The sequence below is a fragment of the Canis lupus genome, chromosome 22, assembly GCF_011100685.1.
Source record: "Canis lupus familiaris isolate Mischka breed German Shepherd chromosome 22, alternate assembly UU_Cfam_GSD_1.0, whole genome shotgun sequence".
Lineage (NCBI taxonomy): Eukaryota > Metazoa > Chordata > Mammalia > Carnivora > Canidae > Canis > Canis lupus.
Genome location: NC_049243.1, coordinates 48,101,859 through 48,120,412, shown reverse-complemented (window position 1 = coordinate 48,120,412; position 18,554 = coordinate 48,101,859). Strand labels below are relative to the sequence as shown.

At 42.3% G+C, this 18,554-nt stretch overlaps 1 long non-coding RNA gene across 1 annotated transcript in view; it reads left to right on the top strand.

The window, feature by feature from the left end:
• LOC106557555 overlaps positions 1–14,719 on the top strand; it is a 53,427-nt gene extending 38,708 nt beyond the window's left edge. Inside the window, exon 4 of the long non-coding RNA XR_005376073.1 lies at positions 13,696–14,719. This is a non-coding gene — a long non-coding RNA (uncharacterized LOC106557555). The remainder of the gene's footprint in view (positions 1–13,695) is intronic.
• The last annotated feature ends 3,835 nt before the right edge of the window (positions 14,720–18,554 follow it).

Below are 18,554 nucleotides of genomic sequence, written 5' to 3'. Positions count from 1 at the left end.
TTTTCTTTTCTTTTCTTTCTTTCTTTCTTTAAAAAAGATTTTATTTATTTATTTGAGAGAAAGAGAGAGAGAGAGAGGGAGAGAGAGAATAAGCAGGAGGAGCAGCAGAGGGAGAGGGAGAAGCAGAGTCTCTGCTGAGCAGGAAGCCCGATGTGGGACCCGGTCCCAGGACCCTGAGATCATGACCTAAGCCCAACGCAGATACTCAACAACTGAGCCACCCAGGTGCCCCACTCTTCTATTTGACAAGATTATGTTCATCTTTCCAGATTCAGATCAAATAGTACTTTTTTTTGAGCCTTCTAGATTCTTACTGTTGGTATTAGTTATGGTTTCAGCAGGAAACAGGTGCATACTCAAATTGGATAAATTGTAGAGAATTTATAAAGGGGCTATTTACAAAGGTATGAACAGGACATATGGGGGCTGCAGGGAAGACGTTGCAGGATGAAGGAACTTGTAACATCAGGGCCTGAAAGGGCAAGGGAAGAGTGTGGTCACTAGGACCTGGTGACAGTAGCTGTATGAGGGTAACCGCAAAATAAAACCTGAGACCTTCATAGTCAACACTCAGTGGCTCACTAGGGAGGAAGCCTGGAAAGCGAATTCTCAATCTCGCTTCACTTTCTGCCTTCACTCTCCCTTCATTGCTCCCACTAGCTGAACCCAACCAGAAGTCAGAGGGCAAAGGAGGCTGCCAATGCCATCCACATAGGTGGTATATAAGTGATCTATTGCTGTGTAACCAATTACACCAAAGCTTAGTAGCTTAAAATACCAAACATTGTCTTATGGTATCTGTGGAACAGGAGTCCTGGAGAGGCTGAGCTGGATTCTGGCTCAGGGTCTGTCATGAAGCTGCATTTAAGAAGTCAGCTGAGACCATGGTTTTCTGAAGGCTGGAGAAGTTGTTTCCAGGATCATGTACTCATAGGGCTGTTGGTTGGAGGCCCTAGTTCCTCACCATATGAACCTCTCCCTAAAGTTACCTGAGCATCCTGGTGACAAGTCTACTTGTTTCCCCCAGAACAGGTGATCCAAGAGAGGGAGAGAGCTGTGGAGAAACTGCAATGTTTTTATGACTTAAACATGAAAGTTGCATACCATTACTTCTGACATATATCAACCCTAATGCAATGTGGCAAAGGGTTATGCAGGAACATAAAAACCAGGGAATGGAGATCATTGGGGGCTGTCTTGGAGGCTGGCTACCTGGAACATTTGTAGGGTGTATAATGGTTGAAAGCAGACGTAGAAAGGCAGATGGAAGATGTCCAGCACATATCCAAGTAGCAATACTTCCTCTCTCCAATGACCACATAACAAATCATCCACACCTTAACTATAGCACTTATGTTGTTTTAAAATATTTTATTTATGTCTGTCTATTGGAATGTAAGCTCTTTGAAAAGGAGTACTGTGTTTTATTCTTCTTATGCCTTTGGGGTCTAACACAGTGCCAGACTCATGGTGGGTGCCCGCAAATATTTGGAGTTTTTAATAGATGGAATCTATGAGCACTTGGTTGTCTATAGTCAACAATGCATACTGTGACACCTCCATCTCATATGCTTCTCCTTCACCCCTCATGTCCCCAATGTTGCCCAATACTGTTCAAATGCCCTATGTCAGTTAGGAAACTGATCTAATATACTAATTTGTACATAAGATGCTAGTGACACTTAAATTCTGGGATATTTGTATATAACTGTTGTTGTTTTTCCAAATCAAAAAAAGGAAAGATGAGCTGGAATATTAGCAGTCCATTACTTATTAGCCCCAGGGCACTCCTGTGAGTCCTCTGGTAATACTTAGGCTCAAGTTCTATCTTTTGTGTCTACTTTGGTGTCACTTGAGTGTTACCTTCTGTACTCAAGGACTTCTTTACATAAAGCTCTCAAGGAAAGGAGGGCTGTAGCCATCCATGGGGTAGAAAGAAGTTCCGTAGGCACATAGTCCATCCTTTTAAAGCTTTGGACAATAAATACGTTACAAAAGAAAGCCAAGACTATCTAGCCCCCAAGAAAAGATTTTTTTTTCAAGAGAAGATTTCTAATGGTGGACTTTGAGGCTCTTTTTTGGTAAGGCTACAAGGGGAGATGCTTGTGGACAAGGATCTGGTACATGAATTGGTGCCTGAGCCCTTGCGCATATGGCCAGAACCACTTGAGGTGTATTTATCACAGGTCTGTGCTTAGTGGGTATGCTGGCCTATCTCTTTGGCACCACAACTACTCCTGTTGAAGATGTTCTCTGCAGAGGAGAAGCTGGGAATCATGGTTCTTAGAATCTCCTTCCCCTAAATAGTCCTGGGGTAAAATTTACCAAAGAGAGGCAAGTATGTGGGACTTGAGAAGCAGTTGTAGGCAGAGGTAGGATCCAAGCAACTTTCCAGCAAGTTCGAGGGCAGTAGTTCTAAAACTTCAGGTGCACCAGAAGCATTTGAAGTGCTTATTAGAGCACAGTTTGCTGGGCTCCACTCCCAGGGTAATTGACTCAGTAGGTCTGGGGTGTGGCCCCCAAATTCTCATTTCTAATAATCTTCCAGGTAATGTGGATGCTGCTAGTTCCCACACCATACTTAGAGAACCACAGCTTTAGACAAACAATTGTGTCACTGCTTTCTTTCCCTTGATTTTTATTATGTGTGGGAAACATAGCACTCCATCTGTTTTCCTGAGTAAACTGGACCAGTGCACTGGGCATGAGCAGAAGGGAGAGCTTTCCAGAGTGCTACTGTTTAGGACCAAAAATCAAGAAAGCCCAAATAGGCTTCTGGGACCCACGTGGCTTCAAGGTCAAAGATAAGGCCCATGCAGTCATGCTCATCTTCAGCTATCAATGAGAAAAGAATACACAGACCTCTTGCACTTGGGCTCTTCAGACCTTTGTTGTCACCCAGCTCTGCTGGACATGCCAGGACAAGAAGGCACCTCCCACTACTAGCCCTGGAAAGCAGCCTGGGAATTGTTCTGAATCACAGCTGATGGTAGGTCCACTGTCATGGTGGGGACATATTTGACTAGTGGGAGGCAGCACAACAGCTGGCTTTGGAGTATGAGAAGGGAAATTGCAGGCAGCTGTTTATATTGCAGAGGAGTAAAGTGGCTTCTTTTGAACAAAGGCTGTGGTGAAGCTTGTAGTGAGGTTGAGGCCAAGAGGTAGGCCAGGAGCCCATCTACCATATTGTGCCAAGATTTCAGGGGCTGCTGGTCTCCCACAGGTTCCTTGGGCTACATCTGACAGAAATAATTGTCAGGAAAACCATGTTTGTGTGTCACTTTACAGGCTACCTGGGCCTTCATGTCTTGGTGAATTGTCATGCTCTCATTGAATCTGGAGGTGACATTTTCTGAAAAGCAGGCATATTTTACAGATAAATTGATGAAGAAGCCAAATAGCATGACCAAGGTCACAGAGTTGGTTAGTGGGAAAGCCAGGGCCACAGCCCCTGACTCTGAATTCCAAATTCTACACCAGGTGGTGGCCACCAGCCCCCTCTGGGAGCTGTGGCTCCAAGATTGGGAGGAACACAGGGAGGTAGGAGTTTGAGGGTCACCTCTTCTACCTCCAAATGGGAGACATGTGTCCTTCCTGCAGAACAAGGGCTATAGGTTGTTTGTTTTTGGTAATTTAAAATTTTGTAGTAATTATAGATTTACAGAAGTTGCAAACATAGTTCACAGAGGTCCCATGTGCTCTTCACCTGGTTCCCCTCATTGGTACCTTCTCACATACCTAACAGCATGGGATGAAAACCAGGAGAGATGACCTTTTTAAGCAATTGTTTCTCACATAAACATTTTCCAAACATTAAAAAGTAGGCATTTTCATTACCAGTTAATTTGGTATGTGCCCTTAATGTTTCAGGACACCAAATAGCATGAGATACCCCTGCTGGGGAAGGAATATTCTAGAATTCCTTTGGCAAACCGGCCCCAAATCATGTTTCAAGGTCTTCTCACCTCAAAATTGTCTTATGTCTCCTCAATATGAAAGACACCTGGGCTTTTTGGAGACATTTTATTAAAAGACAAGTTATGAGAAGGTCGGTGGATATAGCGAACTGGGCAGACCTTTCCCGAAATGTTTGTGTACTAAAGAGGGCAGGGTTTGGAGCCAGCAGATCTGAATCCGAATCCTTATAATCAGTCATGCACCAACTACTGAGATTTCTTCTAGCATCGTCTTAAAATGTTAAGTAAAATTAAAAATAATTCTTTGCATTGTAACTTTTTTTACATACATCAGTTTTACTGGAGTTTATAAACCGCTAAATCATGATGCTTTGCACTTTTTTGCATTTGCCACTATGGTTTGATGATTAGATCTGGAAACTTGTTGAAGCACAGGTAGGCTGGCTTCAAAACAGTAAAATTCAATGACTATGCAAGGCATAATCTGCCAATTTGTAGTCATTAGAGAAATTAAACTCACTGGTAAGCAAAAGCAGGTGTGTCATCCTAGCAGTAGGACATGAATGTTAATTTGGAGTCTCGTAATCAGTGTTATATTGTCCACCTTGAAACCATTTACTTATGCCTTAGGTTTGAATACTAAGAACCTGCAACATAAATGCCTTTAAAAATCTCAGATGCTTCATACTTGGTGGGTTTCAGAGCCTTCTAGGAATGACCTTATATCCCTAAGATAAGCATAGCTTTCACACTTATTATGTAGTAGATGAAAGGATCAAAAACAACTATCCCAGTCTGGAAAAAACACGCTGTGTTTTTTTTTTGTTTTTTTTTTTTTTTTTTTTTAAGAGAGAAAAAACGACCTAGTTCAGTGTTCCAAATAAAGACAGGGATTATTCAATACAAATGCTGTAGGCGTTGTTGGATGGATGGGAGCTGTACAAAGGTGAACCCTGTGTGTATGCAGGGTGCCTTCTTTGTTCACTTAATGTTATATCGTAAGAACGTCTATGTTGTAATGTTGTATGCAGGAACAACAGTGCCAGTTAGAAGGTAGATGTGAAATGAATAAACAGGTGATAGAAAATCTACTGAAGTCAGATGTCCCCATCTAAACCAAGCTATTAATGTTTGTTTGGATTTTGCAGTGACCTTCCGTCTTTCAGGCAGGGCTCTGGGGTTCAGGGAGCACACAGAAAACATCTGTGAGTCTGTAGACAGAAACGGTAGGGGTAGGCACATCTCTTCAATCACGATTAAAGTCAGTATTGCATACAATTTCTTGACAGCATTTATTATAACCAGCCTTTTCCCCTGTTCAAAAAGGATCTTTCCAACAGGGCTAGTGTTAGTATGGCCATGTGTCAGCAGCCCAGGGTTGCATGCTTCTGTGTTTGTGCTGGCTTTCTCTGTGCTGTTGGCAATTACTTACTACTTGATTGTCTCAACCACAATGTGATTTCCAACATAAAAATATATCATTTGTGGAAAGAAGGAATCATGATATGGAGATCTCAGGATATTCCTCTCCTTCCAATGCTAATGATCCCTAAGCAATTTCCAAAAAGATCACTTTGCTGGTTATAAAAATAATGATGCTGAAAATGGCTGATTCCCTCAAGCGTGGCTCAAAAGCCCTTCAGGCAGTTAAGTGCAACGATCCCTGGAACATCTTCCTGAAACAGGTTTACTGCCCAAAACAATTTGGTGTTTTCCAAGTGACTTTTAGGATAACCTGAGTGACATGGGATTTTACTTATTTGTTTGCTTCTTTGAGGGTGGAAGGAGCTTTCATAGCGTATGTGGTTCTTGACAGTCAGACCTAGATCTTGACAAGCAAGGATTTTCTTCTCTTTGTTTAGTGGCATTGTTATGACTTCCAAGAACTGAAATACCTTGACCTCAGTGTTTTAAGTGGGCATGGGCCTACTGCCAAGTTTGGCCAAGTGTTAGGTATTGCTCTCTGACGTACCCTGAAAACACCATCACACTCAATTACTCTATGAGTAACCTGGCCTTGCGGGATGAGTTGTAAGATGGTGGCTGGGCTGTGAAGACAATTGACCCATTATGCTTACCACTGCTGAGCTGTACTGCACAAGACGCAAAGCCCAGTTTCATTTTCCTGACCCTCTGCAAAGTATTCTATCTACATGCATTAGGCACCCAGAGAATAATATAAAATAGACTCTGATTTTTTCTGGACTTGGATCCTGTATAGACCTTGAACTCTTGGAACAGAAGCATGAAGAACATGTTATTTTTTGTGTGTGGTCTGACCACATTGTGCCCCAGAAATTATCTCCAAATATTTTTCAATATGTCGAGCAGTGATGTCTAGTCTAGAGTTACTATGTGTCTTGTATGTGTTAAGTGGCCATCCATTGCATCTTGCTGATGACCCTGGGTATTCTTTTGTACAATGATCAGAAAAGATTTACAAAGGCAAAATATGCTGGCATCTATATTTGGCATCTTTTGGGGAAATCTTCTTTTTATTGGATCATCCGTAGAGCCTTCAGTGAACTAAGACTACCTTTCACCAACTGTTCGTTACATATTTGTTTGCCACAATGTCTAGCACAATTGAGTCTGTTATACCTCTTTTTGTTGTAATCGAAAGGACCCCAGAACAAAGTCCCACCTTCAGGTTCTGGCATTGTGCCCTCAGCTCCCATGTGGGCATCAATAAGAACTCACCAGTAAAGATCACATGACATCAAGTTCGGTAGCTCAATGGGCTTCGTGGCATCGAGAGGAACTATGAGTTTTGTTTTGTTTGACTATCTTTTGTTTTTTAGCTTCTGTGTGCTTTGGAAATGCAGTGATAACCCAATTTGTGGAATAGAGACCTAGAAAACTCATCTCTAGATCACATGTTTATTTTGGGGACTGCTGGGCTCCAGCTTGCCAGATTGTTTATCTCTGGCTTTCCCTCAGAACTACCTGTAAAGCCTCAGGTAATGTGGAACATTGTGAGTCACCTGTTCTGAAGGTGGGATCCTGTTAGGACTCCACCTGTCCTGCTGAGTGAGTCCTGTCTGGATTGATGTAAATTCAACAATGTCATCACGCAGCTTGAGTTGTAATACAGGCTTTATTGGGAAAGTGGAAAACTAATATAGGCCACAGGTTGTTGAGGGAAGAGAAGGTACTAGTCTACTGATTCTCATTGTCCCAGAGAGCGATGCTAGGCTGGGGCATGGTGGGCCCTCGGTGTAGTTCTTTCTTCCAGTGGCTGGACCACACCACTCGATGGGACTCTCCTTTTTAATTTTTTTACATGGCAATTAAAAGAAAAAGTACCCACTCCAGTAGAGGATACACAGATTGCTTGGCAGTCGGCAGTCTGGATTTGGGCTGCCAGTTACAGGTAGGAGTGGTCTGGGCACATGAGCTGTCCAGTACCTAAAGAACTTGGGGCCTCTTTCTAGAGGGGGAGGGGAATCCCGTTACTTGCCCCATGGGGAGCTAAGCTTGGATGAAGCCCCTTCTGCTGATTCCAGTTATCTTATAGTCCAGGCCATCCAGAGAAAGCTCCTGGGATTACATCCAGGCAGTTCTGCCTATTGCTCTACCATGCCAAGTAGCCATGATTTAACAACTAAGAGTGGCCCATGAAGACAAGAATGACTGTGGGCCCAGTTGATTTTATCTCTTTGGTTTTATACCATTTTGTCCATAAATTCAGAAAAGGGACGGTGAAGGAGAGATAAATCATCATGTACCCTAAGAAAACTTACGATCACTGGGAATGTCATGTGATAATTTTATGTCACTGGTTCTGCAGATATTTACTGAGCAACTATGTGTGTGACACTGTGCAGTATAGCCTTGACCATACAGTCCAGCGTACTTTACAGGAATAGAACAGATATTCATGACTGGTGATGGATAATGCTGAAGTCCATGGGGTGAATCTTGGGGTAGGGATGGTAGAAGAAAAAAAAGAAATATTGCATTAGGTACAACTATTTCCTTTTCAGAGTGTAGCTTGGAAACTGCTTGTATTCACATAATGGGGAAATCCAAATGTTGGTAACAGCCATGTGCAGTGGTATGCTAGAGCTGGTCTGTATGAGCCCACGAGAGCCAACTCGGGAATTTTGAGGGCCAGTTGTTAAACACAGCCATTATACAAAATTAAATGCTCTAGACTTACAATAAAATAAGTTATACTAAAAATAAAGACAATAATACTTAAAATTTATTTCCTAAATATTTTAGTGCATTTCACGTTATGCTGTTGAGGCTATTTACATCTATTGCCTCTGTATGGTGGGGACGCTACATAATGACGTGCTACTGTGCCTCTCTCCCCAACTCTGCGTTCAGTGACAATACGGCAGTAGCTTGAAATTGGCCATTGTGCAGTCTTTACACCATGGAAATCAGCAGATGCTATCAATTAGGTTTGATTTATAGCCAAAGCTGGGAGAATTTCAGTTTAATGAACATTAAGAGTGAGAAAAATAGTTTAAAACTTAGAAAAATCACATATCAGATTTAATGAGAATACACCGATTGGGAAAAGAGTTAGGGACTGGGAAGCAACTCCATTTGTCAGTTGCGTTCAATTGCGATTATAGGTTGCTATAGGGGCAAGGGTTTGGCAAAAGTCAACGAGAGTGTTCTGTGCGAATGAATTGGCCAGAAAGGAACATAAACAGTATTATTATTTATAAATTGAATGAGATGTATCCATTATTAAAATTTACAATAAACAAATATGTGCATGTTTTTCTTGTTTGAAGAGCCAATTTACTGTCCACGTACTTACTTACTATGCATCTGCTATGATGCCACTGACTATGCCAAAACTATCATGGAAGGTGCTGGCAGCAGCAGCAAGGCTGTTCTTATAGTTTCCTCTGATTGGGCAGAGGAAGGAGATGGTCACCACTCTCACACTCCAGGGTGTCCTCTGCCCCGCTGCTCAGGGTGTGTGGAGTGCAAATGCCTTTCTTTTGCCAGTAGGATTAAAACACTTGTTTTTTAGCTGAGTGGTTATGAAACTTCCTATGAGGTCTTCACGGTCTTTCATTTCTTGTCAGCATGCTTAGTCCACTAGGGCTGCTGTAACAAAGTATCCAAACGGGGTGGCTTGAACCACAGAAATGTATCTCACAATCCCTGAGATGAGTTTGCTGCCAATCTGGGGTGTTCTTCAGCATGGTCCTGATCTCTGCCTGTCCCCCCGTGTGCCTGTCCAAGAGTCCGCATTCCCCCTGAATGGAGGGACACAGTCAGATGTGGTTGGTTGCCCACCCAAATGACCTCATCTTAACTCGGTCATATGCAATGGACGGATTTCCAAATCAGGACCCTTCTAGAGCCTTCTCAATTTAGCTCTTTCTCTGATTTTCCCTGAATCCGTCATCTCAGCTGTTAAGGAGAGATGAAAGTTTTTGCCATGGAGTCACTGGTGGGGTGAAGGTACAGAGTAACTGTGGAGTGAACAGTGTTGTGAGAGCAGATGCGAAAGGACCGTATGTACTGTAAAGCCCTCAAAACCCTCTATAATTGTTGGTTTCATTGTGTGTTCTCCACTGGCCTGTGCATGTTTCTCAAAAGCCAGGGCTATGGATTTTACTTCTGCATTCTCAGCACAGCAACTTTGTTTTAAAAAGATCCATTCAGTTAGAATTTTCCTTCTTTTACTCCTTTCCCTCCTTTTGCCACACCCTCTTACTGTCCTCAGTTTCAGAGGTCCTCTGTGTGTCACTGATTCCACCTGCTTAACCTTTTCCTTACTTGTGGTCCTGCTCCTTGCAGTCATTCCCTGGAGTGTGGACTCTCTTTGTTTGGCTCAAACTATCAGAATGAGCTCTTAACCAATAACTCTGCTCCAGGTCTCTCTCCAAACCAGCCAGGTTGATGGATTCATCCTTTAAAAATACTGATTATTTTCTTCTTTGCTTAAAATCTCTCAAAACCTACCCATTTCCCACAAGATCGTATCCAGAGTCTCTAGAATATGAATACTATGCTCTCTGTGGCCTGGCCTCCGTGTTCCTAAAACCCATCTCCTGCAACCTGCTCCTATGAACTTTATGCTTCGGCACGCTGATTTGGGTAAGAAGTACCCAAGGTACCATACTATGTTATGGCTGCTTCAGAGTATACTATTTGTCTTCCTGGAATGTCCTTCTTTTCCCCTTTCTGGCAAATTCCTTTTCATCTTTTGAGACCCAGTATGAGTTTCCACTTCTTCAGATTCAACCAAGCAGAGTTGATCACTCTCTTCTTTGGAGACCAGATGAATTTGGAAACTTTCTTCTGGGACAGCATTCATTGCATGGAATTGTAGTGATTTGTTTGCATGTTTCTCTCTCAGCTAGATTGAAAAATCCAGCTTTATTCACTTTGTCAAATTAATTGCTTCATATGATGCCAGGGCCTGCAGCTCTGGAATAAATAATGAGTGAATATGAATCTGCTAATTCATTAAAAAAACAAGACCTTTAAACTTTGTGGTTTAGTTACATTATAAATATCGAGGAGTCACCTGCTGTGTGTCAGTCTTCACAGCAAACTCTAAGACCATTATTCCTCCCACTCTACGGATGAGCAAACTGAGGCATAGGTGAGTTAAATTGCCAAGTAATGCGTAAATAGTGCTTATCATGTGTGCATTGAACTCCAATCTGTTTGATTCCAAGCCTTTGCTCTTAGTCACGTCCCTCCATAATGCAATAACTGAAGATAAAAATGATAATGGGAGTAAGAGACTTTTTAGGGATAAAAGCTATAGTAACATAAGTATTTACTTAATTTATCCCTTAGGGCTTAATTTGTAATATTAACAACATTTGTTAGTTTAAAAAAAAAAGAAGTTACTTGTTTGGAAAAGCCAACTTTTAACGAAATCAAATGGAAAGTAGATTTTCTTTAGAAGTTTGAATCAAACACTCAAATCCCTCTGGAAACTTGTGACTTCCCACCAACAGCAGAGCATGATGCCACTTTGCAAGGGCTGGGTTTACCCTGCCTTAGGGCATGAGGAACCTATTAAGGTTTTGGTTTTTTTATTTTCTATTAGGACAGGAGTAAAAGTCAAGACAAGTGCACTGTCACTCTTCTTATCCTTTGGTCTCCATTGTAGCTCTGTAAGGAGAGAAGGGCAAGGATTTTATTCCCATTTCACAGGCTAGAAAGTGAGGCTCATGAAAGTTATGTGAAGCCATGTGCCTATCCTCCACTATTTTGGCATCTACTTTCTTTCTTATCCGCATGAAAGCATTTCTTTCAGGACAGATTCCCAGAATTTCAGCAAGAAATGGAGAGCCAAGTATAAGAGGAGCTACTCCCTCTGCTTTAGAAAGGAAACCTGCCCGATTTATTTTTGGTTTGACATTCTATTGCTTGCTGTTTCCTCTCTAGTGCCTTTGTTTGCAGTGGGTCCTCAGCTTTTAGCCTGCCGGTCTATGCATGTGCCTTAAAGTTGACCCGGAGTCAGGACGTTTTGGTATTGACATTTCCTGTCTCAATTTCCTTCCCTGCTTCCTTATGATTAATGGTCAACCCTCCTCCCACCTGCATTTCTGCCTTCCAGCAAGAGATGCACTCTCCGACAAGAATTGTTTCCCTGCAGTTTTGTAACTAAAAATAACAATAATAAAAGTCTTCAATTAATCTCTCACCTCCCCAGTCTGCTTTGCAATGGTTCTCTGGGTTGTGCTCATGCGTTAGGTCAAGCAACTGGCTGGCCAGTGGAAGAACCTTTCTAAACTGCCAAGAAAAGGTGAGGTTAGCACCTCCTGAGCAGGACACCATCTCCCTGGGTCAGGATAGGCAGAGCACACAGGAGCTTAGACTTGTTTTGCTCTTTAAAAAATTGTTTCTTGAAGAATTATTGTGTGCCAAGCACTGCAGTAAGTATGTCATGTCCATCATGGCCTGTAATCCTTATAGATCAACCTGGTGAGGGAAGTCACATTATCTTCATCTTATTTTATTTATTTAATTTTTTAAAAAAGATTTTATTTATTCATGAGAGACACATACAGAGAGAGGCAGAGACATAAGCAGAGGGAGAAGCAGGCTCCCTGCAGGGAGCCCGATGTGGGACTCAATCCCAGGACCCCAGGATCACGCCCTGAGCCAAGGGCAGACGCTCAACCACTGAGCCACCCAGGTGCCCCACACCATCTTCATTTTAAAGATGATAATTGAAACACAGAGAGGTTAACTAAGCTGCCCAAAGTATACAGTTAGAGGCAGGATTTAAACCCAGGATTATCTTGGTTCGTTTTTGTGAGCCTCTCGGTTGTGTTTTAATTTTAATATTATTGCTATTATTATCAGAATTGTAAACACTCACTTGATAAACTGTTGCCAGCCTTTAGTACATGCTAGGAGAGGTGTCCAACCAAGGGAAAAAGAAACCTAAGTAAGATACAGTTTCTGCCTTCAAAGGGTTTTCAGATAAATGATGCAAGCCTACTGTCTCTCCTTTCTTAAGGAGGAGCTGTTTGAAATAAAGTCATATTCACCTTGCCCAATCTCAACATACCAAAGTTCCTTTTCTGGTTTTGACCCACCAGAAGATATTATGTACGGTTAGGCCAATAATTTTTTCCAACCATTTAAAAAAATATAATCCAGGTCTCAAATCAATGACTCCTTCATTCCTATGATGTTTTTTTTTTTTTTTAAAGTGGTAGGTGGGGTTCAGTTTTGTAACCAGCCGCACCTTTATCATACCTAACAATAGAACAATGCCAGGCCACCCCTTCTGCATGTCAGTAGGTGGCAGTCTGGCTTTGCATGCACGGTGAGCCTGGGATCAAGAGGGATTCAGAAATCCACGTGCTGTGGAAATTCCCATCACCAGCCTTTTCAGGTCTTTCTGGACTGAAAAGCAATGCATTCTCCAAACCTAAAAACATAAATGTTATGACAGAGCCATTTCCAGAAACTGCTACTTTGTCTTAAGTGAGCTAGGGGAAGAATCTCATCAGGACTCCTGTGGCCATTGTGGTGTGCAGTCAACTCCACCTCCATCTCATTTGGGGACATCGTGCCTGCTGGAGACGCTTTCAGATCTACCCACCTGGACCAGCTCCCTGAAATGGGCCTCTCCTGAATGGCGGCCTCTTCATTTTTCTTGCTCATATCAGAGAATTCAAATAGCTATGTCGTCCTGCTCTAGTAATTCTCAATCTCCCTAAGATATCATCAGTCATGATTAGATAACCATAGGACTTTAATATAACCTCACCAATTGAGACACAAATAATATTGGTATCTGTGATAGTGATGGCTGACAAGTTTACCTGTGAATTTCTTAGCAAAAAAAAAAAAAAAAAATTTGCTAAGCAAACAAGCCCTAATAATGAAATAATGGGATTCCTATTGAATTAAGGGAAGCAAAAATTACATATATATCACAGACTGCATGAATTGTACCATTGTAGAGGTCAAGTGGTATCTTGTAGAACATTCTCTTCATTGTACCAAATTCAGCATCTCTTTGGAAATTCAAGTTAATGATAGTTTCGAGTTGCTCTACTTACTAGAAAGAATAAGGGAGCCTTACCTTTGACATCCATAACCATATTATAGACTTTTAACTTGTGGCCTTCCAATTTCTTTAAATTAGTAGATTAACTAAATTAGTTTTACTTTATTTGGTGATCTAAGTAGTTTGATTAGTTTGACTAAATGAGGTTTACCCTATTCTTGAGTTTCATACAGAAATAAGGAATTGATACTATTACCTAATGACTTTCCTTGCTGTAAGGTGTTTGGTCAATTTTCTCTTTTTCCTTTCCAGGAAGCCGCTAATTGGTGAGTGCCAAATAAGACTCCTTAGGAAGCAACAGAAGCTCTTTAAATAAGCCACTGGAAGCCACTCTTCCTTCCTTTGCTGTCAGAGATGAGCACCTACATCCGGGAATTAAGCTTGAACCAGAAGGAGTCTGTCCTGTGGGCTGCTGTGATTGGAAGTGTTCCGGGGGGGGGCCCTGTCCTGAAATTCCTCCTCCATGCTACCAGGCATCTAAAATTTGGGCTTTGGACATGGCCCCGACGCACCCCAGTCTTTACAATTCCATTCATATCATGCAAGTGTTTCTGTGGGCCAATAATGAAAGCCTTAGGGCCGTCACCACTCACTTTCCAATCAAGGAAGACATGGAGAGGCTCCTTTGAGAATGTGCCAAGGGAGACGCTTTCAGATGGGAGGAGAGCTGGAGGGTGCTGGGGATAAAGGGAAGGAGCCAAGAATGACAATAATGATAACCAAAGCCCGAAGGCTCCGGCCCTGCCCCCTACCCCAACTCCAACCACCATTATTCTTCCCTTGGTTTTGTGGCCTTTCATTTCCTGAACACACCATCCTGTTTCCTGCTGTAGGGCACCCACCACAGCTATTCCTGGAATCCTCTTTCCCAAGGACTTTTCCTGCTCATTGACCTCATTATGAATGTCTCAGCTCCAATTTCACCACCTCTGAGAAGCCTTCCTTGATCACCCAACCTCAAATCATCCCTTGCTCCACAGCTACCCCAACACTCTATTGTATCACTCTGGATTACTGTCTTTCTAGTACTTACACTCTGAAACAGTCCTGTCAGCCCATATGGTTACTTGTTTGTCTTCTATCACTAAACTTCATTTTACTATGAGGCTTTTGTCTTTTACTATGGGACTCAGTTTTGGTAAATGCTGGGGCTGGTATCCTCAGCCTCTTGGAAATATCCCAGCATTGATTAAACATTCAACAAATGCTTATTTATTAAATGACTAGATGAAATAAGAAAACAAATTAAATTTTATTACCTGAAGACATGGACTTGCCTGCTGGAACCAGTAACACGAGAAGGCCAAGAACTGAGAAAAGTTACAGATTTTCCCCTCCTGCAAACTCATGAGTTAGCCTGTCACAATTCCTGTATGCTGGCAGGTGATGATAAAGGACAGGTCTTTATAAAGGACAGGTCTAAGGTAAAGGACAGTTTATTAGGTCTAAGATAAAGGACAGTTTATTAGTCACACAAATGGCAGTAGCCAGAGTATCAGCATTGGCTGTAGTTTCCTGAGCCTCAGTTTCCATAAAGATGGCAAGGTAGTATCTGCACACACAGTGGGGTACATTACAGGAGAAGAGGTCTGCGCTTAGGGATCCCAGATCTCATACAGTGGACTGTAAGCATACCTGGCCACAGACTGGAGGGAGGCACCTTCATTATACCTGACAGTTAACAAACCTGCCTTTTGCCTTTGAGGGAGATATGCTTACTTGCTTGGTTTCTTTCTTTCTTATGTTTTTAAAGATTTATTTATTTATTTATTTTAGGGCGGGTGCAGAGGGAGAGGCAGAGTGAGAGTGAGATAGAGAGAATTTAAGCAGACTCCGTGCTGAGCATGGAGCCCAATGTGTGGCCTGATCTCACGACTCTGAGATCATGACCTGCGCCAAAACCAAGAGTCGGAGGCTCAACTGGCTGCACCACCCAGGTGCCCCCCAGGGAGATACTCTTTCTTTGTTCAAGCATGTTCATTCGAGGATGCTTGATTGGATGAAACTTCTTTGAAAAGACAGTCAGTGAAGAAGGCAGTCAGAGCCTCTGCTTGCAAGATATTCAGAAATGTGGGAGATCCATGGGAAGTTGCCTCCAAACAAGGCCCATCTTCCTGGTTTATCTTTCACTAACAATCCCTTTATCATGTGTTTCCTTCTCATCCCAAGGAAAATTCGAATAATATTTGTTATCTCATACACATTCCCTTCTGTAGGGAAATAGCCTATGAATAAGTAAACCCATTCTTGCTGAGGAATTTCTATGTGGTTCCTGCTTTTGGAGCCGTGGAGCTTTCATTCTCAATCTGGGGTGCCCGTCTGTCCATGGCTTTCTGGTGGAGTGCTGAAGGGTAAAGCATGGGGTAAAAATAGAAGACTTTTATGCATTATAATTTCTACTAGAAAAAAATGGAGAAAGGCCTACTAGCTTTCTATTAAAATAAACATGGCTATATTATGCACTGGAGCAAAATATTCTCCAGGATTTTAAAGATAAAGCCATGATTTCTTTAGGCAGTACTGTTACCATCCCCTGCCCCCGAGCACAACTTTTTTCTGCCACTTTAGTGGGAAATTTTAAAAGCCCTTTTAAAGAGCAGCATATTCCAAACTATAGCCCAGGATCCCTTAGTGGACCATAAAATCAATCACGTGGGGCTTGACTGACAACTAATAATAATAATAATAATAATAATAATATACAATAGAACGGGCAATATCAGAGGGCTTCATAAATAGAAGTATAATTTCATTGAACATTTATATCAGGGTGTGTGTGTGTGTGTGTGTGTGCATGTGTATGTGAATGGACGGAGTTGCAGTGTTAAATGTATTTCTCTATGGGCTTCAGTTACAAAAGTTTAAAAGCTACCACTGCAGAGGATATTCTAAAGCATAGAAAACATTTTTTAAAAAAAATTTTGTTTATTTATTTGACAGAAAGAGAGAGAGCACTAGCAGGGGGAGAGACAGAGGGAGAAGCAGACTCCCCACTGAACAGGGAACCCGATGTGGGGCTCGATCTCAGGACCCTGGGATCATAACCTGAGCTGAAGGCAGATGCTTAACTGACTGAACCACCAGGTACCCTTGAAAAAAATTTGTTTTACCCATAAACATCTTAAAATCCATTAAGAGCTGAGATGTGAACAAAATTAGTGTCAGATAAGGAAGGAGCTTGGGAAGCAGGCTCTCAAATTTGCATATGATGAAACCAAGCAAATATGATGGAGGATAGAATTAAAATTCCAAATAATCTTGAAGGATTAAATTACAGAATGAGCAATGGAAATGTAACTAATCAGCACGAAGTTCTGTTTTTTTATTTGAAAAAAAAATCCATCAAATTAGGAGGACTGCTGTTTCCAGGTGAAGGTAGTCTCGGCTCCTCTGTACCTGCATACTCAGCCGCACCTGCCGAGCTGTCTGCCAGTTGGAGAGGAGGCTTCTCAGGGAGAAAGGCATTTATAAACCTAGTAGAGGGCATCTGGAAGAAGATGACCTGCAATGCAGGACTTGTATGTGGACAAGAGGATACTAGGGGATTAAAGGAAATCACATTTATTGGTCATATATTGTATTTCAGGCAGCTTACCCAACTGTCTTTAGATATTTGGAAGGTATCAGCTGAAAAAAGAGGAGTGGGGTCTCTGTGTGGCTCCACTGCCATTGCTGATAAGAGCTGCCATTCATTGAGAGCCCACAGCACACCGGACGTTTAACAGATGCTTTACAACATTTCTTTCAACAATGTGACAACCACCACCATTTATCAAGCCCTATGTGTCAGACATAGTACAGTCTTTTACTTGACTATTTTATGTAATCCTCACAACTATCTTCTGAGGAAGGTATTAATTTTATGCCCATTTGCAAATGAGGAAAGTGGGTCTCAGAGAAGTAGTCACACAGTTACTAAGTGATAGATTTTGGCTTAGTGTGAGGAGAAAGTCTTTAACTATTAAAACTGCCTTGAAATGGGCGTGGGTTTTTGCTTGAAGAAATGAAGTCATTGCTCTTGGGACGAATTAAGTAGGAAACACCTTCCATTGGTCAGGGATCTTTCATTGGAAGTCAATGTTCAGATATAGGAAGGTGACTCCAGGCAAGTGTGGTAGGGCAGACTTCCTGGAGGAGATGGGGATTTATCCTGGTCCTTGGAGGGAGGTTGAGAAGGTGAGAGAAGAGCAAGGATGGACCTTTAAAGGAGACTTCACAGTAGCAAAGCCAGATCTGGGCCATGTGCCTTGCACTATAGCTGAGGGACACTGAGGAGACCTGTCCGGGTAGTTTGCTCCTTCACTAACCCTTCTTTGTCTGTGTCCTTGACCCCAGTAGCCCATCTGAGCACCAGGTTGGGGTCCTGGTGCCAATTCCACATCTTGTCTCGTGGGCAGTTTTCTTTTGTTGCCAACTAAATCCTACCCTAGGTGGGGTTGCATGGAGGAGAGTTAGGCACCTACTAAAAATTGTTACCTTTTCATTTTATAGCTTATAGCTTCCCCACCCCTGTCCTCAGTGACCCATCACTTCTTTCATTGAAGACTTTGCTCAGCTTCAAACCTCCAAACCTTGTGGGTTGTCCAGTTCTCCCTTGTAGGAGATTGTTGGGTAGGTCCTTCTGGGCGTCACTGCAATATTGGGATCCAACAAGAGCCTTGAGAACTTTGTGGTGATCGTTTGTCTTATCTTGAACTTGTATCCTGGCTCCGTGTGTTAGTTTTCGATTTTGTGTAATAAAAAACCACCAACTTAGAGACTCAAAACACCACCCATTTATAAACTTGTGGTTATGTACATTGGAAGACTGGATGGGCTTAGCCAGCTTATCTGCTTAGAGTCTCTCAGGACCAAAATCAAGGTGGGGTGAATTCTCATATGGAGACTCTGGGGGAGACTCCACTTCCAGGATCACTGGGACTGATGGCAAAATGCCACCCCTTAGGATTGTAGGACGGGGGTCTCCATTTCTTTGCTGGCTGTCAGCTAGGGATCACCTTTAATTTTTAGAGGCCACCTGGATTCTGTATCATGTGACCTCCTCTGTCTTCATGCCTGCAATCCTCCTGACTTCTACCATCAGCATGAGAAAATGCTCTGCCTTTAAAGCC